Raw genomic sequence first — 26,891 nt, 5'->3', positions numbered from 1 at the left:
CATGCCCGCAATGATGGCCATATGACTGTGTATGAAGAACTATACTTTAGTAATGATATAGGGGAACTCAGTGAAGCGGGAGGGAACTGGAAGGAGATAAGGGAAATCCCAGAGCCTATGGAAATGTATCATAAAATGATAATAATAAAAAGAAGTTTAAAATATATGACATTTTATGGAAGTGTGAATTGAAATATGTGGATTAGGGTTAGGCTTTCCAGATTTAGCAAATCAAAGTACAAGACAGTTAAATTTGATTTTTAGACAAATAACATACAATGGCTAACTGCACTCAATTAATCCTGCTTCAAAAAAGCCTTTCAGAGTGGGCACAATATTAGCCTGTGCCAGCCAAAGAAAAGGTAGTAGTAGTGCGTTTTGGTTTATTCCAAAATATTGCATGAGGAACCCTTGGTTTTTAAGGGCTCATATATTTAGTCAATGATGTGGATATGTGAACACACATTTAGTAAAAGAAAACAGTTATTAATCTAAATTTAAATCTGTATTTTATCTGGAGACATTAATATAGAGAAAAACAACAATATCACAAGTGAGAGAGGGAGAGAGATTGTACAGATCAATAATAATTTTCTGTTGTCCCTGAGAATTACTGTTGATTCAATTTGTACATGGAAACTTTGGAAAACAAATAAATCAGTGAAACCACAAATGAAGTTCAGGTGCATTATCTTGGAAATAGAAATTATAAGTTGAAATGGAAGCTTATAAGAACATGCAGGGGGTAATTTTATCTTGAAAACTTTAGAAACTAGAGAAAACATCTCCTTTCTGATTTTCTTTAATAAGAAATAAACAGTAGAGTGAATATGTGTATTTACTCAATGTACATTGACTATAAATGTAGTTTTAGTCAACAGGAAATACAATCTTATTTTTTACTTTTATCTTTAGATAAAAGGAGGAAATTTTATGTGTTTCATACACACAACTTAATAAAAGTATAATGATGCTTCCCACCTTACCCTGCTTCTCCTTCCTTCTCTTTTTAATTTTTATAATGACATACTTTCAGTTTGTTTTTTTAATCACAAGGTTCATTCTCCACTAAATAAAGAATACAAGTAGTAAGCAGAAAAACTACTGTTTCATAAGAGTATAGACAAGAGCTATAGGCAATATTCAATCTTTCTTTTTGTAAATCTGCCTTTCCAAGAGTCCTTGCCTTGCACGCTCTGGGATTCCTTATGTGTGCCAGTTCCAATCCTAGCAACCCTAGTTCCCATCCAGCTTCCTGCTCGTGGCCTGGGAAAGCAGTCTAGGACAACCCAGAGCATTGGGACTCTGCACCAGCATGGGAAACCGGGAAGAGGCTCTGTTGTCCCAGCTTTGTATCAGCTCAGCTCTGGCTGTTGCAGCTGCTTGGTGAGTGAATCGTGGAAGGAAGATCTTCCTCTCTGTCTTTTTTCCCTCTCTGTATATCTGATTTTCCAATAAAAATAAAATAAAATTTAAAAATCTTAAAAAAAAAAAGCAGAAAGGTTAGTGTTACTCATATTAAGCAAGTTTCAAGGCACTTTGAGGACTATAGGAGGATCTCCAGGCCTGTGAAGGTTTCCTGGGCTCCTTGCTTCAGAGAGCCTTGACTGTAATAATTACAAGCAGCGATTCATCGACTGATGATCAATTATAATGACATATATTTTTGCTTTCTAAAATCTTGTCTTGTCTTATCCCATTTTGTTTATTTTTATTTTTTAAAGATTTATTTTTTTCTTGGAAAGGCAGATTTACAAAAAGAAAGAGAAGCACAAAGATCCTTCATCTGCTAATTTACTCCCCAAGTGGACCCAGTGACCAGAGCTGAGTCGATCCAAAGTCAGGAGCCAGGAGCTTCTTCTAGGTCTCCCACACAGGTGCAGGATCTCAAGACTTTGGGTCATCCTTGACTGCTTTCACAGGATCCCAAGAAGGGAGCTGGATGGGAAGTGGGGCTGCTGGGACACGAACCAGTGTCCATATGGTATCCTGGTGTCTGGATATTAGCTGCTAGGCTACCACGCTGGGTGCCCATTTATTCGTTACAGAAAGTGTTACTAAAGAGGCATAATAATTTCAGGTCATTTTATTGATAAGAAAGTTGAGGTTCAGCTACCATAAAGCTCACACCTTTAGTGAATGACAGTACCAGCTCTGAGCCAAAGACTACTTGAGTCCTACTTTGTTTGCTTCAGAAAGCATTGTGAATTCATACTCACAATGTTTTTTTCTCTAACAAAAATATTATGTAATAAATTATGTGTACATAAGATAAAGATTGCCTAGGAGTTCTCTTTGTTTTTCAGATTCTTTTTATTAAGCCATGAATTTACCAATCCACCAGTTTTCTGCACCCTTTCTAGATGCCAGAGGCCATGTTTCATGGATATTCAAGGCTGAGAAAGGATTTGAACTTGTCTTCCAGATGGTAGTGTCTAAATGTCATTTACAGACTCGCCTCTCTTATCCAATAATAATTGATGGTATTGTTCTGTTATTATCTGTGTCCATTTTGGGAAATATTTTCAGATTTCATCGTAAATTTCTGCTTCTCCAGAGTAACAAATTCAAGCTGCTTCTATGGATATCTGCATTTTATTTTATCATTTGAAATTACATAGCACAGATTAATAAGATGCTAGAAGAGACTTTGATTATCGTTAATCTGATGCTTGTGCTTATAACGGGAAAGTAAAGCCCAAAGATATAATAAAAAGCAATCTGACCAAGCCATAGAGTGAATTCATGGCGCTGATGTTGGAAACCACATTAACTGTTACAGCAGATTCTCAGAACTCTGAGTCTTGGCCAAGGGTATTTCATGTTTGCCAGAGAAGTTTGTCTTGGAAATTCTGTGTTTTTCACCCGAGAATTAATTTTACCAAGCCAGATGGCATTCTTGGCAAGAATTTGGTGTCACAATGTAAATTTTGAAGTTGGAAAAGGAGCCTTCATTTCATTATGGAGTTCAGATGAGTGGTGTGCACCACCTGAAGTTTCAGGCCAATATTTTCATGCTTGGAAGAGTAAGATAATAAAATCTCTAGATTGTATTCAGGTATTTTTATGTAGTTTGATCATGAAGTATGTGATTATGAAATAAATGTGATTCATTTCATCTAAAAGTGATTACCAAACTGAAGATACTAGTAATATATTTTGAGATTTATCATGGTAATATCATTGTATGGCACATCCTAAGTAACACAACAAAAGTTTATGTTTTACACGTAAATATTTGCTACCAATTTGGGCCTTTCTATATCATAACACTTTCTCATTAAGTCCAGCATTTAAACTCCATGGCAAACTTCCACAAAATCAGTTCAGATGAATGGAATGGCTGGATTTAAGTAGTGGCCATGGAAAGCTTTCCCATAGAAGTGCAGCATCTCTTGCTGTCAGATGTCACTGATCAAAATGAGTCACCCAGATATGCTTACATTTCTGAAGGGTAGTAATTGTAACATCTAGCATAGTTACTGTTGTTGGAGTGGAGAAAAATTCTAAAATTAACAACTGAATACGATCATTCACAGTTTTCAGGTCTCTTAAATTATGACCTTAATTGCAAGCTCAAAGCTATAGCTGGGTACCTAGACAGTGTCAATCATGCTACAAAGTTCTAAGAGATACTTTTATTTCAACTAATTTTCGAGACAACCAAAAATATTGACAATGTAAATACCAGTGTACAGATGAATTAATTGGGTTTCAAGGTTATCTAAGTTCAAACTAGATCAGACCTGACATAAAATAAAACAAAGTCCATCAACTGTGCAATCAAATAATTTGTGTAAAGTAATTTATATAAAGTTAAACCTATTAAATAATGATAATTAGAAAAATTCTAGCAATTAAAAGAGGGAAAATGAGAGACCTGTATGTTATATGCAAGAAAAAAAATTAACCAGGTCTGATGGGGTGGCCCAGTGGCTAAATCCTAGCCTGTATGCATTAGGATCCCATATGCAGCTGATTGTGTACAGATGTTCCACTTTCCATCCAGCTCCTGTGGCCTGGAAAAGCAGCCGAAGATGACCCAAAGCTTTGGGATCCTGTACCCACGTGGAAAACCCAGAGAAAGTTCCTCGCTCCTGGCTTCACATCAGCTCAGCTCTGAGGAGTGAACCAGTGGATGAAAGATCTTTATTTCCTTATGTCTGTAAATCTGTCTTTCCAACAAAAAGAAATAAATCTTTTTTAAAAATGAAAGATTTTGCTTTTTTTTTTCGAAGAGTCATTCTGAATGACCAAAGTGACGGAGCCATTGAACTCTAAGAATTTATGCAATATTAATTTTGCCTTCTATGTTAATAAATTCTTTTTTGGTATTCTTAATGTTATTATTTTCCATGAGATAATTTTGAAGGTGTAGATTCCCCCCTCTAGCTCCCTTTCCTTCATCCCCATTCTCCCTCACTTTGCACAGTTTCTCCCATATTATTACAACACTGTCATCCTTCAACAACAGTCATAAATCCATCACCTGCTATTTAAGTGTATCATCACATGGAAGGTGTTGTCAAGGGTGGAAAATCTAACATCATATTGTCAAAGTTTAACAGTTTTATCAGAAGTTCTCCCTTTATTCTGGAATAGAGATACCTACTGCAATTAACCTTCACTTCCCAATATGCTAGTCTCAATTATACAGTTCCTCTAGGTCAGTGTGTTTGTGTGTGTGTGTGTATACATTGATCTATCTATCCATATTTGTATTTTATTTTGCATAAAGTTTACCTTTTATCAGATTTGATATTCGTCCTTTTGGGTTTGACTTACTTTACTGTACTCCAGTTGGAACCATTTTGTTTCACAAGGTAGAATTTAATGTTATTTAATGACTGAGTAGTATTCTTTGGAGCACCACAGTTTCTTTATCCATTGCTCTTTCAGCAGGCACCTGAGTTGTTTCCATATGTTTGCTAGTATGGATTATGCTGTTATAAATATAGGGTTTCAGTTCATTTGTTTATAGGAAAATTTCATTTATTTCAACATATTCCTATGAGTGAGATAGCTAGGACACACCACAGATCAATTTTCAGTTGTCTTAGCACTCTGCATACTAACTATTCTACACTCCCACTAACACTAGAGTAGGGTGCCTTTTCCTCCACATAAATGGCGGCAAGTGTTGTTAGTAGATTTCTGAATGTAGGCCAAGCTTCACACATAGAAGGTGCTTTATGAATTTCTTTTATAAACTTGCTTTGTCTGGAAATCATGCTGCAAACACAGAACACTCCTTCTGAATGTAGGACCTTTGTTTGTTTTATGTATTTGAGAGCCATAGAGTTAGAGACAAGCAGACAGAACTCCACTTGTTGACTCATGCTTCAAATATCCAAAAGCTGGGAACCAACTCAATCCATGTTTCTAACATTGTTTTCTCTGTGGCGTGCATTAGCAGGAAGCTGGATTTGGGAGCAAAACTGGTACTTGATCCCAACAGTCTAGTTTGAGATAGCAGTATGTTAAGAAGCACCTTTCTCACCTGCCCCTGAATTCACCTGTAGGGGTTGCTACTACAGTTACAAAGGAAACAACAGTATAGAACACATTGTTGCAAAAATATTAGAATTACTGTTACGACACAGTTGAGAATTCTAGTTTTGCTTTAGCTTTATGTACATCAGCACCTAGAATTTGAGATGGTCTCACACAGCAGGATGCTTATTAACTTATTGTGGAAAAACATGAAAAAGGAAAAGGGATTTGGGGAAGATAGTACTTGGTGAAGATTCAGCTTGCGGCATGCAGTGACTCAGCTTACGGCTTGGTGGCTGTGAGTACCAAGCTGGGATAATATTTGAATTGATGTCAGGCCTGTTAAACAAGCTGGCACTAATCTCATTTCACGTTGACATTCTTCAACTAAGATTTAACAGTTTAAAAATTTAGGTAGATGCTGCCAAGAACACCACAAAACCTGAAGGCTTGAAATAGCTTCAAGGAAGGATGAATAGGAGTGACAATTAATTTCCTTGAGGGTCACAGTTTAAAAACAATGCTATGTCTTTAGAATTCTGACAACTCAGATTCCCTGTTGAAGCCTCCAAAGAATTGCTAGAAAAATATTTAGGCCTGTTTCTCACATAGGCTTTGCTTTAGAAAACTTAGTGGGGATGGATGCAGGGATAAAAACAGTTGGCTTTTGCTCCATTCTTGTTGATCTAGGCAACAAAAAATTATACAGAGTGTTGTGTGTATACGAGAGAATGCAATCCTTGAGGAAGAGGTCATGAGCAAAAGTCATTCTGAGAAGAATTACCTCAATTTTCCCAATTTTTTAGTTTCAATTAATTTATTCATTCTATAAGCATGTCTCAGCTTTTTTTAGAGCCTTTTCTCAACCAGTTCCAAGAATTCACCTCTTCCTTTGGTAAATTCAGTTTGTCCTTTTCTCATTTGTCAATGAGAGTTTGACTACTGCTAAATGGGAGATTGTTCTTCACTTTTGACTCCAGAAGTAGCATTGTCAATTAGGACCAGCATGACTGACATGAATTTAGTCTTTATTTATTTGAGGCATGAATGCTTAAGAAAGCATAGGACAGCACACAGTTCCCTGGTTGGGTTTTCTTGTAAGATGTTTAGCTAAGTAGAGAAATAATCAATACTGAGCACGTAATATGTGTAAGCAGTTTTCTCCAGTGTTATCTAATTAGGGCTCACAGTATTATTGTGGAATAAATTTTGTTCCCCTCCCACATCCTTTATTGTTACCCAAATTAAAACTCAAGCAAGTGACCCATGTCAGTGAACTTCCAAAGGTCAGGAATAAGAGGGTAATGGGCTGGGCTGGAAGACAAATTTCTTCTATTATTGTGAGTGGAGAAGTCAAATTGTATTCCTACTAGAATACTAGAGCTTTTGAATTAAAAAATCTGTTTAAGCAGTTAGTTAAAATGTGTTATTATGGATTCAGTCCTCACTTATATTGATAAACCCCTGTTTTTCACAAAGCTACAATCTTGTGAGACAGAGAAGTTATGGAATAAGACAATGTAATTCAGTTGGAAATAAATTACTGTATATTTCCTCAGTGCTAAGTCTCTTGAGGGATTTCAATTTCAGGTTAACAAAAATGTAGGAATTCTTTATCTGTAGCTATGGTCTCTGCCGAGACAGGGGTACAATGAGACACACAGAGTGTGCCAGAAATCAGGATGAAGTCGCGGTGAAGGTGTCACCTCCTCACATTTCCTGAAATCTCTGGCCTAACCTGGTCGGAGTCAACTTCTACAAAGAAATCACCTGAGCGACATGTTCAAGCTTATCTTCTTTACCACAGCAATGTAGAACTTAAGCAAAGTTGGACCAGTAGCTCCTATTTCCTGGATGAGAGAAAAAAAGGTATATAAAGAACATTAAAGCCTTCATAAAGACATCAGAAGATGAAGCTGTGGTTTTCATATTAACCAAAAAAAGATCACTAAAAAATGAGGACTTTAAATAAATGGGATTTAAATCAAAATTTTGATCTGCAGAAACAAAGCAATATAAGATGTGAATCACTTATGTAAATGACAATCATATGTAAATGAATCAAGCTATGAAAAGGTATGTGTATCAATCTGAAAACAGAATCTAACCAAGTGACGTCTATAGGAAATGGTCTTTACACTTAAACATATATCTAGCTTGAAAATGAAAGAATGAGCTATTTCTCTTCCTGTAGTGCCTGGATCTTATTTGGGCACTGTTCCTGTCCCAGCTGCACCACTTCCCATCCAGCTCCTTGTTTGTTGCCTGGGAAAGCAGCACTGGATGACCGGGAGTCTTAGGACCCTGAACCCACCTTGGAGAACTGAAAGACTGGTTTCAGATTGGCTCAGCTCACACTGCTGCCATCATTTGGGCAGTGAAATAGTGATGGAAGATTTTTCTGTGTGTCTTCTTCTCTCTGAAAATCTGCCTTTCCATTCATTTTAATTTTTTTTCTTTTTTTCCTTTTCTCTTTTTTTTAAAAAAGATTTATTTATTTTATTACAGAGTCAGATATACAGAGAGGAGGAGAGACAGAGAGGAAGATCTTCCATCCGATGATTCACTCCCCAAGTGAGCCGCAACGGCCGGTGCGCGCCGATCCGAAGCTGGGAACCTGGAACTTCTTCCGGGTCTCCCCATGGTTGACTGTACCTAAAGGGAGGTGCAGTGGAAGTGCAATGAACATAAATATGTCCATAGATAGAATCACAGAGAATTACATCCTTGTACTTGTAATACAAGGATGGTCTCACAGAGGAACAACAGATAAGCCCCTACATTGTTGGAAGACGCCTCAATGGCAGTATGACGGACTTCTGATAGGACTGGAAAGACGCCTAGTGAAAGACTGGAGGGGAGAACAATGAGGGAGGGAAAGGGGAAGGAAAAACCCCAATGCCTATTAAACTGTCATGAAATAAAGAATTTTAAAAACAGGAAAAAAAAAGAAATCCTAAAAAAGATGAAACAATTTTCAGCATGCAAACAGAAAATCTAGGAAACTAGGAAAACTATATTAATATCAAAAAAGTAAACAAGAATTATAGAAAAATAAAGAAATATGAGGTAAAATAGATAAAATTATGAAAAAGAAAATGTAACAAATATAAACATACTTGTACCTAGTCATAGAATCCTCCAAAATATCAAAGACTAACTGAATTGAAAATACAGACAATTCAAAAATAATAGCTATAAATTGCAGTAACTAATTTCAATAATTAAAATAAGATTAATTAATAAAGACATAGATGACTAAGTTGTGCTTTAAACCAACTAAACCTAAGATATTGCTAGTTCACTCTATCCATTAATAATGTGATACAATCGTTTCAAAGCATATATAAAATACTTGCCACAACAGACTATTTGCTAGACTAAAATAGGAGTCAATAAGCTTTAAAGCATTAAAACAAAATAAAATGTGTTCTTTGATCACATGTAACAAAAATTACAATCACTAGCAGAAATAAGTTAACAACTGTGTGTAAATAAAAGAAGACATTATTAAATAATCAAGTAGCCAAAGGAAATAAAAAAAATGAAACCTGAGAATTTTGAGTTGTAATGAGAAAAATATGGAAGTTTAAATAAACAATATGCAAGAACAAACAACATAGAGAAATTTGTAGTCTGCAAACACTTATGTTAAATATAGAAAAATGTTAAATCACTAACCAGTTTAGGTTATTTTAAGAAACTGGAAAAAGAACAAAGTCAGTCCTTGGCCAGGTAACAAATTGAAAACTGCAGAAAAAAGTGAAAAGTAATTAAATAGATAATAGGCAAACCGTAGGGAGAAAAAAATAAAACCAGAGGTTAACTCTTAAAAAATTAGCAAGATTAAATAAGGATCAAACAATAAGACCCACATTACTAAAATCAGAAATGACAAAAGAATGGTACAATTAACCTTATAAAAATAATAAAGGATTATAATGAAATAGTGCAGTTTTAAACCAAATTTTATAAATGATTGAAATAGAAAACTTCAGGAAACCATGAATTTCTGAACCAACTCATGTAAAGAAGACATTAACACACATATAATGGTAAAAATAGTAATTGTAAATAATTATAGCAAAGAAAATTTTAGGATCAAAGAACTTTCCTGGGGAATGCCTCCAAACATTAACAGAACAACTCTTACCAGTCCTTCACAAACTCTTACCAACAGAGAAGGCATTTCCTTTAGGATGCATTCTATGATAGCAGTGCTGTTCATTTAAAAAAGACATTATAAAAGAAAAATATGTATCAACATTAAATATTAATATTTCTGCAAAAATCCTCAAATCTTAGCAAATCAAATCCAGCAGTGTTTAAATATAACTATACATTCTGAGCAAATGAGATTTAACCTGAATGGCCAAAATGCAAAATCTAATGTGAAGCATCATAGCAATACAATCATGAAAAAAAATAACAGAATTATTCCCATAAAAGTTGAAAAAAGTTTTCGCAAATTCAGTCCCTTTCTTAATAATGCAATCAGCAGCGATCTGTACTGGAAACACTGGAAGCTTAGCTGCTTGGGTCCATGCCCCCTTGTGGGAGACCTACCTATAAATACAAAATAATAAAAGGAGCTTCCATTATTAGAAGTAAAAGCCTGAAACGGCCCTTTTTGAAAAATCCTACCATATTGATTTCATACTTGATATTGAAAGCCTGAATGCCTGCTCTCTTGGAACAGGAACTGAGTTATCATGATTGGTAACTGCTACTCTGTGTGTTGCTCCCACCTTGAAGAGAACTGGCCCTGAACCTCATAACCTTATAGAGATGTCCATGCCAACGTGAACTGGTATCAACGTGGATTAAGAAAAAATGAGGGCTTACAGCACTAAAGAAATATAAATAGATAGAACTACTTAGAAAAAAATGCAAAAGACGTCTGGACAGCATGAAAAGCAGCACTATAGGTTCACAGAGCCTGTGGTGAGGGAGTCCACCTTGGGGGAAGCTAGGCACAACAGGGGACGTGAAATTTGCTTTAGACCAAGAAGGCTGAGTAGGTAAAGAAGGGAAAAGCATTTCCTAGGATAAGAAAAAAAATGATGAGCAAATGTGCGGAACTGAGCAGATTGCAAGCAGAAGGGTATTCAGGGGACTTGATAAGGAGAGGGATGGCAAATAAATTGGCTCAGGAAGATTATTATCTAAGCATTTATTTTAATTCTTCCTTATCCACAGCTTTAAGTTTATCTTATTCATTGCTGGGGCAAATTACCTGGCTTCATAGTGGATGAAAAAAAAATATATATATAGAGAGAGAGAATTGGAAAGAACCCTTAGGTCTATTTTTATAAAATCAAAAAAGAATCCAAAGAAGATCAAATAAGAATGGGATTTTTCCTCTTTGGATTTCTGCCTGACAGAAGAAAGGATTTTTTTTCTATCTTCTTTTTCTCTTCCTAAACCTTAGAGAAATTTTAAATCCTCTGGAGTTAATGCTTGTTTAAGCCTAGGGGAAAGTTATGCTAATTGGCTCTTTCTGATCTGTATTTGTGGGAAGGGGTGCAAGTGTTCCTCCTCCATTTAAATCTGATATTTTTAATTTGGGCAATTATTGAAGTGAATGAAAATAGATGCATGAAAACTTCTATGCCTCTTATTGGAAATAATTCTATCTGAAGTTATTTCAACATAGAAAGAAATAATGATGTGTTTAGAAAATTGTGGCTCCCTCTAAATATAAGCAGTCTTGTTTCAACTGGCAGCATAGATCTTGACTCTTTTTCTTTTAGATTTATTTATTTTTATTGGAAAGGCAGATATACAGAAAGAAGGAGAGACAGAGCGGAAATCTACCGTCTGCTGATTGATTCCCCAAGTGGCCACAATGGCTGGAACTGAGCCAATCTGAATCCAGGAACCAGGAGCCTCTTCCCGGTCCCCCACTTGGGTGCAGGGTCCCAAGACTTTGGGATGTCCTTGACTGCTTTCCCAGGCCACAAGCAGGAAGCTGGAAAGGAAGCAAGACCACTGGGATTAGAACTGGTGTCCATATGGGATCCCGGTGCGTGCAAGGCAAGGACTTTAGCCACTGGGCCACTGTGCTGGGCCCAGATCTTGACTCTTTAACTGAGGAATAAGTTAACAAACATTGTAGCTGCTTTGATATCTACAAGTTATATTTTTGTGTCTATTAATAATATTTGGTGAAAGCATACAAAATACCTCCCAAAATGGTGTGTACTGTGGAGTACAAAAGGAAAAAAAAAGGACATTTCCCACACCATTTAGAAAACACCAATATTTGTTATTAGGATAATAACATCATATGCAATATTAATATTCTAACTGTGTACATTAAAATGTGTCACAGTGTATTCAACTATTTCTAGGGACAGGAAAGTGGCAGTGTAGAGCCAGGGGTAAACTTGTGCCGATAAAGTGAGCTGAAAACATGTCATTATAAGAAAAGTTAGAAGAAATGAGAAAGCAGGAGAGAGAAGGAAAAAAAAAATTACAAAGATCCCGGACCTTGACATCCAGTTGAGCACAGATGTAATTCTGGCTTCTCCACTTCTGTTACTAATGACTGTAAACAGTTTAAAGGAATATTGTCATAGAACTTTAGTGCTTGATATCACGGCTGCAACTGGAGTCAGCAATCAGTTAAGCTTTGATACTCTTCTGTCTTGAAGATACATTTGTTTCCTGCATTTGACAAATAGGAGAGTTGAATCAAGATGATCATTACTTCTATATCTTCAAGTCTTTGGTGGCCCTAATCTTCCCATCAGGGATACCAGTGCGGGTTCTGATTTACTATTTTTCTAATAGAGGCATTTCTAGTGGTTTCCACTTGGCCTTTGTCATCATAATAGCCCTTATCGGGAGAGCCACTGTGGGGTTCTATCAGCTGCAAAATATACTCACCCAATGGAACACACAGTAAAGGAAGAAGCAATCATAGGGTCGGTTTAGAGAAACAGACCAAACCAAAAATTCCATTGATCATATCATCTCAATAAATGATTGCCCCGTCTAGCCTATCATTGTAATTTTGGGGACCTCTTGGAACTCATGTCAGTTCAGAGTCTCTAAATAGCCTGTGATACATCTGATATTCCCTTTTCTTCCACATACAATTGCTCTGGTGAAAAGCTTCATGGAAGGAAAGGGAAGATTAGAGGCACAAATTTTTGACAGAGGAGTATTGGGGATGTTCTTTTGAAAGACCTAATTTCACTTTATTCAAGGATTCATGGCAGATCCTTATTCACTTGACCTAGAACTTTTCTACTTACCTTTCTACTTACACAATCTAGTACACTTCCTGCAACATCATGACTGATTTTCCATAAGTCAGACTGGTTTTTTTTCATGGTATAATTCCATAAGCTCAGGGATTTCTCCTCCCAACCTCCCAAATCCACCTCCCCCACCTCTATTTTCCCCTATATTATCACAGTAGTATATTTCTTTAACAACAGTCACAAGTCTATTGTTTTGCCATTTAAGTGTAGCATGATATGGTAGGTATTAGTCCAGCATCCTGTTTTCCAGACTATTTAGCAGTTTCTTCACTTCTCTGTATGTGTTTCTTCCTGTGTATGCTAGTCTCCATTATCCTCTTCCTACAGATGAATATATGTCTATACATGTTTACCTAGATATCTATTGATCTTGTGTTTTGCATGAAGGTTACCTTGTATCAAAGAGAACATATGATGTTTGTCTTTTGGAGCCTGGCTTATTTCACTGATTGTAAAGGTCTCCAAAGAGTACCATTTTGCTGCATGTGGTAGGATTTCATTATTTTTAATGGCTGGGTAATTTGCCGTAGAGCAGTTGTAGTCCCATTGCATTTAGGATCCCTACCTGAGCAGCTACATTCCCACTGTAGACTTTTCTTATATAGTCAGTGAGAATATGAGATGCTCAGTCTCCTCTCACAAATTGAGTTCTGAAAGAACTGGTGAAAGGTGTGTCTTTTGGACACCCCTATTGTGGAAAGATGTGTTTTAAACTTAAAAAAAAATCGCCTTTTAAAATTTTAGTCTTCCTAAGATTTTACATCCTTTCCTCTGCATTAGACCAAAGAAGGACAATCATGTCCAGTTTGTTAATGGTGACTGTCTTTTGTTCCATGTTTTACTCATCCATCAAAGTCTTGAGTAGCTTGTTATTTACTGGAGCTGAGGTGAGCCATCACAATAGGCCCTGTGTAACACATATTTAGTGATCTGCTCTAAGCTGTGTTATAGATCTTTACAAAAGGACAGTGAATTCTATTTAAGGGGGGAACTATGACTTGAACACACAGATTAATGAAAATTCTAAAGTAAGGATTTCAAGAGTGTGACATTGTGATGTATCTATACCGTATCTATCTATACACATGTGTGTGCTCATGCACACACATATACACACACACTTGGACTTTTTCCCAGTTTCCTACTCTTCAAAGTAATGAGTGTGCGTTTTGCTTGCTATGGGTTGGCTGTTGGTGGACAGTCTGTGGGTAGCTGCAGCATGATGATGTTACGTAAGTTTTCTTATTCCCCTTTTCCACTTTAATTTGTGCTGTCAGTATGCTAAACAGGTTCTTGTTATATGTGGACAGTCAAAATTTGAACATTTCTTTTATTCTATTTTCCATTATAGTGTTTAAATCTTAGAGATGCCATTTATTGTTTAAGTCTAAGCCCATTGATATGATTTCAGATTACTACAGAAGATATTAGCAAAGAGAAGTTTGAGTTTGCATTTGGTATGCTCCTTGGTGAGATACTCTTCAATTACTCCAATTGTTAGAAATAACAATGGTTGGTAGGTGAAAATTCAAGTGTCCAAGATACCTAGCTGTACTTTCATTTTTTCCAATGTTTTATATGCCAAGAACTAGGCTGAGTTTTCAACTTTATTGAATTTTCTGCTTCTATTATATCTAAACCCGCCATTAGAATCACCCTAAACAGAGAGGAACCTGAGTGATTATCTCTTCTCTGCACCAAATATCTGCAACAAATTCCCTCAGTATTTTTGAAATCTGACCTTACTATCAAAAATATAATGGAATTTTTTGGACATGCATAATATCTTTTTGTAAAGTAATACTCAATTTTATACTAATAGTAATGAGTGAAATAATATGTATTGTAATGTTAAAACAGAAGATAATTCTTACTTGTAAGTAGAAAAATTCACAAGAGAGGGTATTTATATTGTCATCAGACTGCTGCCTTCATCTGTGTGTTGGGTATAACTTTAGGCTAGTCTTTTAAATGGCATTAACATACACTAAAATGTTGTCTTTGTTCGATATGGCAGATAACAGAATTGTTGCAAGCAGAATGTAGAGGTATAGAATTGGTAAAATTCAGTAAAATCCTGGTTTGATTTGCTGTAGTTAATAATCATGCCAAGGTATCCTGATTCTCAAATTCCCTGCTCTAATTTTTGAGTGTTTAGTTTTTTTGTGTGTCTCATCCTGCTTTTTAATAGCAACAGTGAGAGTGAGAAGTCGTCCATGAGAAGGCCAGAGCTACATTCACTCCCTACATTCATTCTCTGTGCAGAAAGAAGCTGAATGCAAACAGTAAAAAGAGAAGTGTTCGGCAAAAAGCTAAATAAATTTGAGTAGATAATTAGGTTGGTAATTTAGACTGAAACAATTGGGTAAATTTAGCTTTAATAGAGTAAGTGGCTTATAAAGATGCATCTTGCTAAAACGACATGATGCTAAGTGACAAGACGGAAAGACCTAGCATTGAACCAGCATTATCAGTGCTCTAGATACTAGCCCGTGCTATTCATTCTTTTTACTTAACATTATGAAATATCCATTAAAAGACAGGAAATGTATTCTCTGATAATACTGTGTAGCAAAACAATGCATCGTGCTTTCCTTAAAAAAGATCACAGCCTGGGGGAGAGACAGATAAAATAGGTCAGCATGCATGTTCTGAAACAACCAATAGTTCTGTAGCTTAGAGAAGAGAGACAAGCTTCAAAAACAGACAGAAGGACCAAGAACAGTTTCCAAATTTAGAATTACTTTCACTAAGACTGAAAAAAGAAACAATAGTGGTCAATTCAGTTGAAAAGGGGCAACAGAATATTTGGAGTGTGAAGACTAAACATGTGCAGACAAGCGAACATTGATTCATCTGGTGAGTCATGCATACATCTTAAGGCAGATTGTATGGGTGAATAGCTAGAGATGAGACCACAGAGCTGGGTTATGGTCCATATCATGTAATGTTGATATTGCACAAGTCACACATACATTCTTATGTGAGATACTGATTGATAGTAATAATGGGAATAGTAAGATTGTTTTCATATTAAAAATTATCACTTAAAAACCAGTACGGATGACAACACAAGATTATAGGAGGACTGGATGTTTTATACTTAAGAAATAATGGCTAAAGTGGAAGTGTAAAAATCTGACTCAAGATAATGAAGTAAAATTGGGTATGGATGGTAACTGAGTAAGAGAAATCTAGAAAATGCTGTCTCCTTCGTCAGAGAGTGAGGCTCAACACAGCAATCATTCTGAGATGAGGTGTGGACAGTGATAAAGAGCAGGTTTGGGAAAAAGACTGTCAATTCAACCAGATCACCTGCTTAATGAGAACAAGGATTTGGCTTGTTTAGTCACCAACTTTCGTACCAGCAAAAAGAGAAGAGTCGGGTTTTTTGTTTTGTTTTGTTTTGTTGTTTTTATTGTTGTTGTTTCTGCTAAGTGTCACTACAAAATTACTTTTCAGGGATTTTTGGCCTGGGAAAACAGTGGTGGATGTTCTAAGACTTTGTGTCCCTGCACCCATGTGGAAGACCCGGAAAATGCTTCCGGATAAATTAGGCAAGGATGGTATTCATCCATTTAATTGCTGGATGGACATAATTGTACCTTTTGTATCCCCAAGAAGAGCACTGCAGAGGCAAATGTAAGACATCTTCCACTTCCTAGATTTATCATTCAAATTTTGAGAAATACATGACCAGATTAATACGTACTGATCAATAAACTGGTAGGAGGAAGACATCAAAGTTCCACAGGCAGTTCACTAAAAAGGCAGTAACAATGGTTGGTAACTCACTAATTCCAGGGTTCACAAACTGTTTCAAATTCATGAGGAAAGGGCTGACTCTGGCATATCCAGTAAATCTGGAAAATTAATACAAGTATTATGTGAATTAAACAGTTGCAAACTTGAAGTTTTGGAATTTTCAGGCATTTAGCCTGGTGTTGGCATACAGGAGAGCAGTGAGCAAGTCTAGAAGAATGAGTAACATTGGTGTTCAAAAATGACCTATGTGACATGATGAAATAGCATCACTAGTGGATTAAGAGGGTTTTATAACTGTTTTCTCCTGGAGTTTGAAAGGGCTAGGAATGCATAAAATACAGGGCTGGGGGCTGGCCAGGTTGTTGAGAGTCACCCATCTAGGCTGCAGCAACCATTGATGACAGCAAGATCTTGGGGCAGAACTGACCAGGCAGTTGCATCCACTAGTACGTGGTTTCTTTGAGGGCTCCCAACTATACCACTGCACTTGACCCCCATCCTTAGGGAAAATCACATAGACTTGGGGTCCAACCCAGAGTGCATGTTGTAGGACTAGACCACCTCGGTTGATGACCTTCATGAAAGAATGAAGAAAACACCCAGATGAACATGTGAGATAAGACAGCATGTTCATCTAAGCCAACAGAAGACTTCAAATTTCTCACCAAAAGAGAGAAAAAGGACAGACTGAACAGCATAGAAGGCTAGGTGCTGCAACAGGTAGCTAGGTCTGTGGGCACACCAAAGTAGACAAGGACAGCCAACAGAGCTTAGAAATAACTTCTTCTGGTATAATGAAGCCCCTCTCAATATAATCAACATCACTCAAGTAATATTCTCAGAACGTTCTTCCCCACATGAGGGCCTCAAACAATACCAAACAACTCTCTTCATCCCTGATGCTTGGGAAGCAAAGAGTAGCCCACTTTCTCCCCCATTCCTCACCCATATGGGCACAAAAGGGAAAACTGAAGCATTTCTCTTACTTGCTTTATCCCCCACCCAATCCTCTCTATCCTAATCAGAGGCCCACCTTGTTTATAGCTCTCTTATCTTTGTAATAAATATTTAATTGTTTAAAAATAAAAAACAAAAAAGAAAGGAAGGACTAACCATTTAAGCTGATGAATCCCTGAATGTTTTGCATAATGTGTGTTCAAAATGTGAAGTATGTGACAATCCATATAATTGAAAGCATTAAGTAAATGTGACTTCATCTGTTTTATATATTGATTAATCAAGTTTTATTCCTTTCAGTTCATATACCTATAAAACATTTACATAAAGGTATTGAAAAGGATGTTGAGTAGAATTCTGATGATATATAGAGAAGTAAACTGAAAATACAGATTTCTAAAGTCATTTCCTAAAAAAATACTAATTTGATATCTTTAGTTGTATTCTTTTATTATGACAGAATACTTGAAACTGGGCAATTTATAAAGCAAAGGTATTTGGGCTCACAGTTCTGGATTCTGGAAAGTGTGTGACCAAATAGTTGTAACTGGCAAGGTGCCTGTGCTGTTTTAAGATGCCAGAAATTGGAAGGAGGCATTTGAGTCTGAAAGAAAAGGAGGCTGAATCACAAATGATAGCAAAATGATTTCCAGAAGTACATTATTTGTGTCATCATGACCCAGACTTCTGCTATAAGTTTCTACCCATTAACACTGATGCAATGAGGAATTAACATTCTCAAATATAAATTTTTGGAAGACACATGCAAATTATAGCATCCCATGCCTGTTTACCAACACTTCCTATGCCGCTGTATATTCACAATGTGTGAGTATGTACATTCCCATGGCCTTGGCTACCTTGCCCCCTGGTATCAGTAATGGAGTCCAGTCCCTTTCCCTAAGAAACATTACAAACATTTGTTATTTATTTTGCTGTTTTGCGTTTCTTCTAACACAAGTAATATGATATTTTAATAATGATTGATATGGCAATAGTTTTGTAGTTCTGTTTCAAGCTTTTTCTTACAACACAATTTGTAATTGAGCCAAGTGGCTGGTTGATTGCAACTGGTTGACTTGTAGCCATAGTGATAACTATGTGATCGTCTACAAGTTAGATGGTTCAGTCCAAGGCTCTGGCAAGGCTGATACCTGAAAGTCGATGGCAGACTTTTGGGGAAATAATGCCGTTGCCTACAGAGTGCCGTTTGAGATGCATTTCACTATGATTCCATTCCCTTTGTGGAAGGGAGAAGAAGCCCTTCAATGCAGACTGCTTGGTAGTGCCCAGAATCAGCCCATGCAACCTTGAAGGGGCATGTTTTCTTAGGGCACTTGGAAATTTTCTTTTGTGTTACAATGCTTAAGTTCATTCCTAGTACCTTGTGGTCAAGTCACTTGATTTTACCCGATTTTTGTATCTGCTCAAATATTCCTTTTGCTTATTTTGCTTACTTTGCTTTTATGTTCCTTTTAATAACATGATTGAGGAACTTTCACTTTCCTCTTCATTTGATTAAGTGATAAAAAGACCTACATCTCTTGGAAAAAGTAACATCAATGACATTAAAGTTGTCATCAGAAGCTAGGAAAACTGGGCCACCATAGATGACCTAATGAAATATGGTGTCTCTACAGTCGTAGGGCCTCAATGGAATCTCCATTCTTGAAGCTCCATCAGGCATACCCTGGCAAAGCATTCTGTGGTGGCCCTGTCTTTGCAGTAGTTTCTACTTGGTCCCTTATAGGCTTTCTGGGATAACCTTGTTTCCTAGGTGGAGGAAGAAACTATGTGCCTGCAGCTCTTGAATCTTTGTACACCTACAGAATCAGCACCATGCGGACACTGTTGAAGCTTATATCTTACTCTTTCAAGATTGGTTGTTTAAGCTTATGGGGTATTTATATTTTATTTCACTCTGTGTCCTTTGTCAAAGACAAGATTTGTTAGTGCAGACACATGTCAGGTTAAAAAGTGGTAACAAAGTTAATTCAAAAGGGGAGAAGATGAGCACACATACAAATATGAGCATGGGTTATTCCACATGGAAAATTTCAGTTGTAAGTGGCCAGGGAGACAGAAGGTTGCATAAATGAAGAATGGGTTTGGGAAGAGAGGGAGGAAGATTGCACCTGTGTAACACCTTCTAATTCTGTGGACATGCAGTAAAAAGCCTTTGCATCTGGTTGCCTGTATGAGGCAGGGGTGGGGCCTCTGCAGGGGTGAAGCTACTAGGGAATTACATCAAATCTTCCCAAGTTTCACATGGAATTTAATACCCACATTTTCATGGTGTCCCCCTTAGGATCCTGGTAAGCAGATGCATACCATAAAAGGCAGGGGGCATTCTGATCGACAAGGAGAATAGAATTACCTTTGAGGGCTTGCAGTAACTTATAGTTCAGCAAACCTATATTAGTTGCCTTCCCGCTTATCCCATATCAAAGCCGTATCTGTGGTAATGAGAACTAGAGTGAGAAGTGGGGGCTCAAGAAGTGCTGCACTGAGATGTAGAGCAGAGTTCCAATATAGTCCTGATCAGGAAATGCTTTCTGCGCTCAAGACCCTGAAGTTCTGAGTCCTGTGACAGGAGGGGTAGCCTTGAAGACCTCTGCAAAGCCTGAGGCCACTTACTCTTCATTTTGCAAATAACCCAGTTCTATTTTATTACTAGGAAATTCTTTAGTAGCATATTGCTCAGCCCCTTGCTTGCTTTATTCTCTTATGTAGGGAAGCTGTATGTAAATATCACACATTTCTGCCTTCTGCTTTACTTTCAGCTTTTCCTTTTTGCTTTGCTTTTAGTTGTACGTTCCACCTTTTCTGCTTCTTCCTTTTTATTTATTGATTTTAATATAAAACAGATTTAATATCATTTATAGATATAATTCCAGATAGTACATAAGATATTCATAGATATTATTTAACATTTAATATAGTGATACTTCTCTTTCTTCTTTCCTTTTCCCTTTATCTGCTTTATCTTTTCATCTTTCTCTTTTCATATTTTTGAAGTAGCATTTTAAATTTACATTATAATAAAAGGCTTGAAGCTCTATTAAATAAATAGTTGAATAAGTGGAATGACCAGAGTTCAGCAGGAACATAAACAAGGGTTAGTAGCAGCAATCAAATGAAAAAACATTGATTTAGCATCTTTACTGTAAAATTTAAAAATAATCACAAGTCAGAAAAGGACAGTGGGATGTCATTCTTAACCATTTGTTTGCCTAAAATATGAAACAAAGTTCGACAAAACGGTTGAATTGTCTTTTTTCTCAATGCTTTGCTCCCTACATGCTTCTTTGTCAGCCCATAATTAAGTTTAGACTTCCACAAAGTTTAGAACAGTCAGAATCTGCCAGGTGCTTTGCATTTCTGTGACAAGGGTGACCTTCCATCAGTCCCCTGCGCCTCATTCCTCATGCCCATCTGAAGCTGCATCAAAGCGGCCGTTAATGTCTACATTTCTGTCAGCATTCTGTGACAATCTGAGTCATCTGTGAAGAACTCTGAAATTCTGGACTGACTCAGGTTCTCTAATTTTCTTCTGAGCCCCTACCAGAATCATCCTTAGTGTTACATTTGTTAAAATACAGTGTTTTTTTTCTATAGTTCACTTAAAAACTCTCCCAATATCAACCTATCACCCGTTCTAAATCAGCTTCCGCATTTTCAGCTATTTATTGTCAATACTCCTATTTCTCAATACCTATCCATTTCTGTCTTATTTGGTGCTGTAATACTGTATGAAAATAGAGGAGACCAGATCACTTACAACAGAAACAGACTTGCTTTGGGTCATGATTCTACAGGTTAGGAATTCCAAGTTCACTCACATATAAGAATTGTCTTATTCTTGCTTCATAATATGACAAGAATCAGAAGGATTGAGGACACATGTGTAGGAAATATGGACGACAATCCCATGATCATTAACCCATTCCTGTGTGAAAGCATCAAGTCATACTTGAGAGCTCTGACCAACTCAAATGCTTCCTGCTGGGTTCCATCCCTCAACACTCTCACACCAAGGAACTAAGTTTGTTACATACAAACTTTTGACACACTCTAATTATGACATTGGGTACATGGTTTCAAATGATATCACTGAGGGAATAGAGGATTTGAGTTGAAAATGACCCCAAGAACGGGTCTACTGAGATTTGAGTGATCAGAGTAAAGCAGGAGTCTGTGACAGAACAACTGACAAAGAAGAAGAAAAAATGGGAGTGATGAAATCGTGGAATCTAAGCAAGGTGAAATTCCTTAAGCAAAGGAAAGGTCAAAATCTAAATTCCATTAAAAACATTTAGATGTGGACCTGGTGTGATTATCTCGATTTGCTAATCTTGTGCCTTGCAAACACCGGGATTCCATATGGGTGCCGGTTTATGCCCTGGCTGCTCCACTTCCCATCGAGCTCTCTGCTAACGCACTTGAAAAGCAGCGGAGGATGGCCCAAAGCCTTGATACTCTGTATCCCTGTGGAACACCCAGAAGAACCTGCTGGTTCCAAGCTTTAGATCGGCTCAGCTCTGGCTATTGTGGCCAGTTGGGGAGTGAACCAGCTGATGGAAGATCTTCCCTAGTCTGTATTTCCTTTTCTCTATAAGTCCACTTTTCCAATAAAAAAAAAAAATCTTAGAAAAAATCTAGATGTGTGTAGAACAAAGGCAGATACTGAATTTATGAAGTTGTATCGTATCTCTCCATCTTGCAGTTGTGTGAGCCAATGAACTCTTCTTGTTTTTCATAGCAGTTTGAGTTTTTCTGTTGCACTGAATCCAAAAGAGCTCTAAATAGTGTTAATGAAATTTTCACATAGATTTGGTGCCTCCCAAAGTGTGAACATATTTAGATATCCTAGGTCTAAGAAGCCAGCTGTCTGTGGAGAAATGGAAGACATAGACCACACTTGCAAGTATTATGCCTGACATTTACTAATATAAACCACTGGCTCTGAAATAGGACTAGCAGCTTTCAGAAGTTAAGGCACCCTAAACGCACTGTAAATTTTAAAGTAGAACTCTCATTAATGGATGATATAGATATCTTTTCTCCTTTTGTACACTGGTCACCACAAAGCTATCAACCTAAGACCTGATTGGACGAGGCAGCAACTGTTGTTCTTTCTGAAATCCCTGTGGTTTAAGCAATGAGGAATGCCTCTTGCAGCTGCTTGCTGGATGGAACGACTGGGTGGAATCGTATTCAGGCTTCAAAGTATTTACCCCTTCTTCTGAAACTTTAGCTACTCGCTGTCTTCAAAAACGCTAATATCAACATACACACTCTTCTGATTAACTGAAAGGTAGGCACAAATATTATACAAACATGCATTGTTAAAATTGAGAAAATACATAGAACTCATGAGTGAGATATTACTGACAGAGCTCTGGGAATTTACATTGCTATTCTCAGATGTTAGGAAGCGTAGCACAGCTTATACTAGAAAAATGAAGTTCTTTGACGATGGCCTTCACTTTTAATTATAATGCCCCCCCAAATACAACACTATTCTGCTTTCTCTGTAGGCATTTTACAAATAGGATTGCTGTGTCTTGCTTTTAAAGAGTGTGTTGGAAAAAAAAAAAAAAAAACCATGGTGTCTTTACCTCCTGTGGAACTACCTAGTAATTAATTCAAAGGCATATTTCATCTGAGTTCTCTATACTGGCATTGCGATTGGAAAATTAAAAATAAAATATTCCATTCTTACTGTGCTGTTTAGCAAAAGGATAGGGACACTCAGAGAGATCATAGCTTTAAAAACACTGGCTACCTTTCCACTCTAAAAACAAAACAAGCCCAGGAGTGTTTGCTATGACTTTAAAGATGAGCTTGTGCAGATTTAGAGTTAAAACAAAACCAAAGGCAAATGGGAAGAACATCCCAGTAAAATGACAACAGAAGACTAAACCAATGAACAACCCATTCCTAAAATGACAGGAACGAATTACCACCCATACATATTAAACCTTAATGTAAATGGCTTAAGCTCAAACAAATGGCATAGATTAGTAGCCTGGATTAAAAAACAAAATTTGGGCCCGGCGGCGTGGCCTAGCGGCTGAAGTCCTCGCCTTGAACTCCCCAGGATCCAATATGGGCGCCGGTTCTAATCCCAGCCCCTCCACTTCCCATCCAGTTCCCTGCTTGTGACCTGGGAAAGCAGTCGAGGACTTCCCATCCAGCTCCCTGCTTGTGGCCTGGGAAAACAGTCGAGGACGGCACAAAGCTTTGGGACACTGCACCCGCGTGGGAGACCCGGAAGAGGTTCCAGGTTCCCGGCATCGGATCGGCACGTACCGGCCGTTGCGGCTCACTTGGGGAGTGAATCATCAGACAGAAGATCTTCCTCTCTGTCTCTCCTCCTCTCTGTATATCTGACTTTGTAATAAACTGAATAAATCTTTAAAAAAAAAACCAAAACAATAGTGCAGAGCGCAGTCAGCCGCCATTACAAGATGGCGACAGGCACAGAGTAAACAACTCTGTCCTGACGTAGCTTCCTGCCCTAGTTTGCCCGGCAACAGCAGCGACCTATCCCAATCTGACAAGTAAGCACTCACTGTCCTATCACGACCAGTCACTGAGCCACAGACACGCCTCTCATAGAGTTGCATATAAGCCATCCGCTTTGCTCTCCCTGCGCCCCCACCACCATCTTGCCCTCAACCAAGCGGCCCTCCAATAAAGTGTGATCAGAGAAGAACTTCGGTGTCTGCGTTTCATTCCCTGCTGGCCAGGGGCGCGCTACACAATAGTATCATCCTGCAGCAACAGTCACAAGTCCAATATTATGTTGTTTAAGTGAATCATGACATTGTAGGTGTAAAAATGGTAGAAAGACTAATAGTCTATTGTCAAGGTATACTTAACAGTTTGAGAGTTCTTTTATTCAGGACCAGAGAAGCTTACTGCAACATATCTTTACTTTCTGATATGACAGTCTCCATGATTAAGTTCGTCTCTGAGAAGATATGTATTGTATCAATCTATCTATCTATTTATCTATCTATCTATATCTATATCTAATCTATCTACCTATCAGTTTATCTGCATTTTGCATGAAGGTTGCCTTATATCAGAGAGACCATATGATGTTTGTCCTTGGAGATTGGCTTATTTCACTGAGCAAAATGTTCTCTAGCAGGGACCATTTTGTTTTAGATGGCAGCATTTTATTCTTTTTTAATGGCTGAGTAGTTTTCCCTAGAGTAGATTTGCCACAATTTCTTTATCCATTTCTTTTTCGACAGGCATCTGAGTGATTTTTGTGTCTTTACTATTGTGGATTGTGCTGCTTCAAACATAGGATTATAGGTCACTTTCTCATATATGGATTTTGCTTCCTTTGGATATATTCCCAGGAATAGGATAACTGTGTTATATGGTTTTCAGTTGTCTGAGCACTCTCCATACTGACTTCCGTACAGCCTTATGAGTCTGCACTCCCACCAGCAGTGGAATACATTACCTTTTCCCTACAGCCACACCAGTAGGTGTTGTTAGTAGAGTTCTGAATGTAGGCCAATTACATGGGAGTTAGGTGGAACCCTAATGTGGGTTTTTTGTATTTAGGTGTATTTAAAAGAGCCAAAGTTCAGGTATGGGCATTTTGCCTGATAATTAAGGTACTGGTTAGACTGCCCACAGCCCACATGACTCATAGAGTCCATGATGAGGAGCCTGACTCCACTTTCAATTCCAACTTGCCAGTGTGCAAGCTAGGAGGCAGAAGGTGATGACTGTTCTAATGGGATGGGTCCCCACCCAGAATTTCTGGCCTGTGTTGGCATTCTAGAGAGGGAACCAACAGATGGAAGCATTTAGTCATCTGTCTCTGCTTCATCCTTCAGTAATTTTTTTTTTTTAACTGAAAGGATGCAAGGAGACCGAGTTGAGTTCCTGGAGTACCAGTCCAAGTCTTGACTGTTTAGTTTCTGATACTTGTATAACGTACCCAAGAAACATGATCCAAGCTAATTTCCACCCATGTTGGAAACCCCAGGGGAGTTCCTAACCTTAGCCTGGCCCAGATTTGGTTGCTGTCGCCATTTGGGAAGTGAAGAGGTGAAGAACCTCTCTCCCATTCCCATGGCCCCGGCCGTTCTCTTTTCCTCTCACGCTCTGAGCTTCTTTCTTTGAAAATCTGCCTTAAAATGTTGGTGGAGCAATGATTGAAATTGTTCTTGTATAATTTGTCCTTCTTTATTCTATTTAAAGAAAACACCACTTTTCTAGCTTTTATTCTTTACAATTTTTTAGCGTTCCTTAAATTGTTATTCTTAGATGACAAATTAAAAAAAAACAGTAATTGCCATTATTTTGCACCGAAATGTTTAAAACATTTGTTAACTGATGAATTATAAAATGAGAGATACAACTGTGGTGCAAAATAATTAAAGTGGCATGAGAGAAAAGACCTGTTTCAGGATGACATAATCCTAAGATACACTGATATTTCTCCACTAACACTCACATTGTTTGGGAAAATTGTATTCTTCGTGCGGTTTGCTTATCCTCTTTGGAAAACTGGAAAATTAAACTCAGTATGCAATGTCCTAGGACACGTGAATAGCTCTGTGATTGATTCTTAATGCTGTTTATCTAGGACAAATTCAATAAATCTCTTGCACGGAGGGATTTTCTGCAGAAATCTAAAATTCATGCACAATAGTTGTCATGTTCTATTAAAAGAAAAATTAGTTAATGAGCAATGTTCATTAGTTATTCCAATTATTTAAGGTCACAGTATGAAATATGTATGTGGTTTTCACATGCCAAGTACTTCTCTCAGTGTGTGTCAGGGATGAAAGTGGGAGGGCATGCAGATGGGTTTGTGTATTCATTCAATTATTTATAATAACCAAGTGTGGTAAGTGCTATACTTATCTCTGATTAGCATTTTTATAAAATAGGAACTTGGGGTTAAGCAAATTCTTTTACATTGAATGAACAACGAGCCAGAGCCAAGATTAGAACCTGACAAGCACTGTATTCTAAATTAGAATGCAAGAGTGTCACAAAGCCTTGAGACATTTTCAAGTGTGTCTCTTTTAATTCTTATGGCTTAGGTATAATTTATAATAGTATTTTCAGAATCATTGTTAAATCTTCATTTAGGCACCTGCCTTCTCTCCACCCAAATACGTACTCAACAGAAGTCTTCATTTCTGTGGCAATGGGTGTAGATAATGAAAATGATATATGAAATTTATGATTCTGAATAAGTCTAGGGAATGAAACATTTTTCTATTGGGTAAGTTGGATCCTATATGCTCTCAGGGAAAGTGAAAAAAATGTTTTATGAGAAATCAGTGGTCCTTCTCCACTCTGCCTTTTTTTCATATTCGAAGATAATATTTTATTGTAGACATGAGCCAATACCTGAAA

This window comes from Ochotona princeps, chromosome 9 (genome assembly GCF_030435755.1).
Source record: "Ochotona princeps isolate mOchPri1 chromosome 9, mOchPri1.hap1, whole genome shotgun sequence".
Lineage (NCBI taxonomy): Eukaryota > Metazoa > Chordata > Mammalia > Lagomorpha > Ochotonidae > Ochotona > Ochotona princeps.
Note: the sequence above shows the minus strand (reverse complement) of the source record.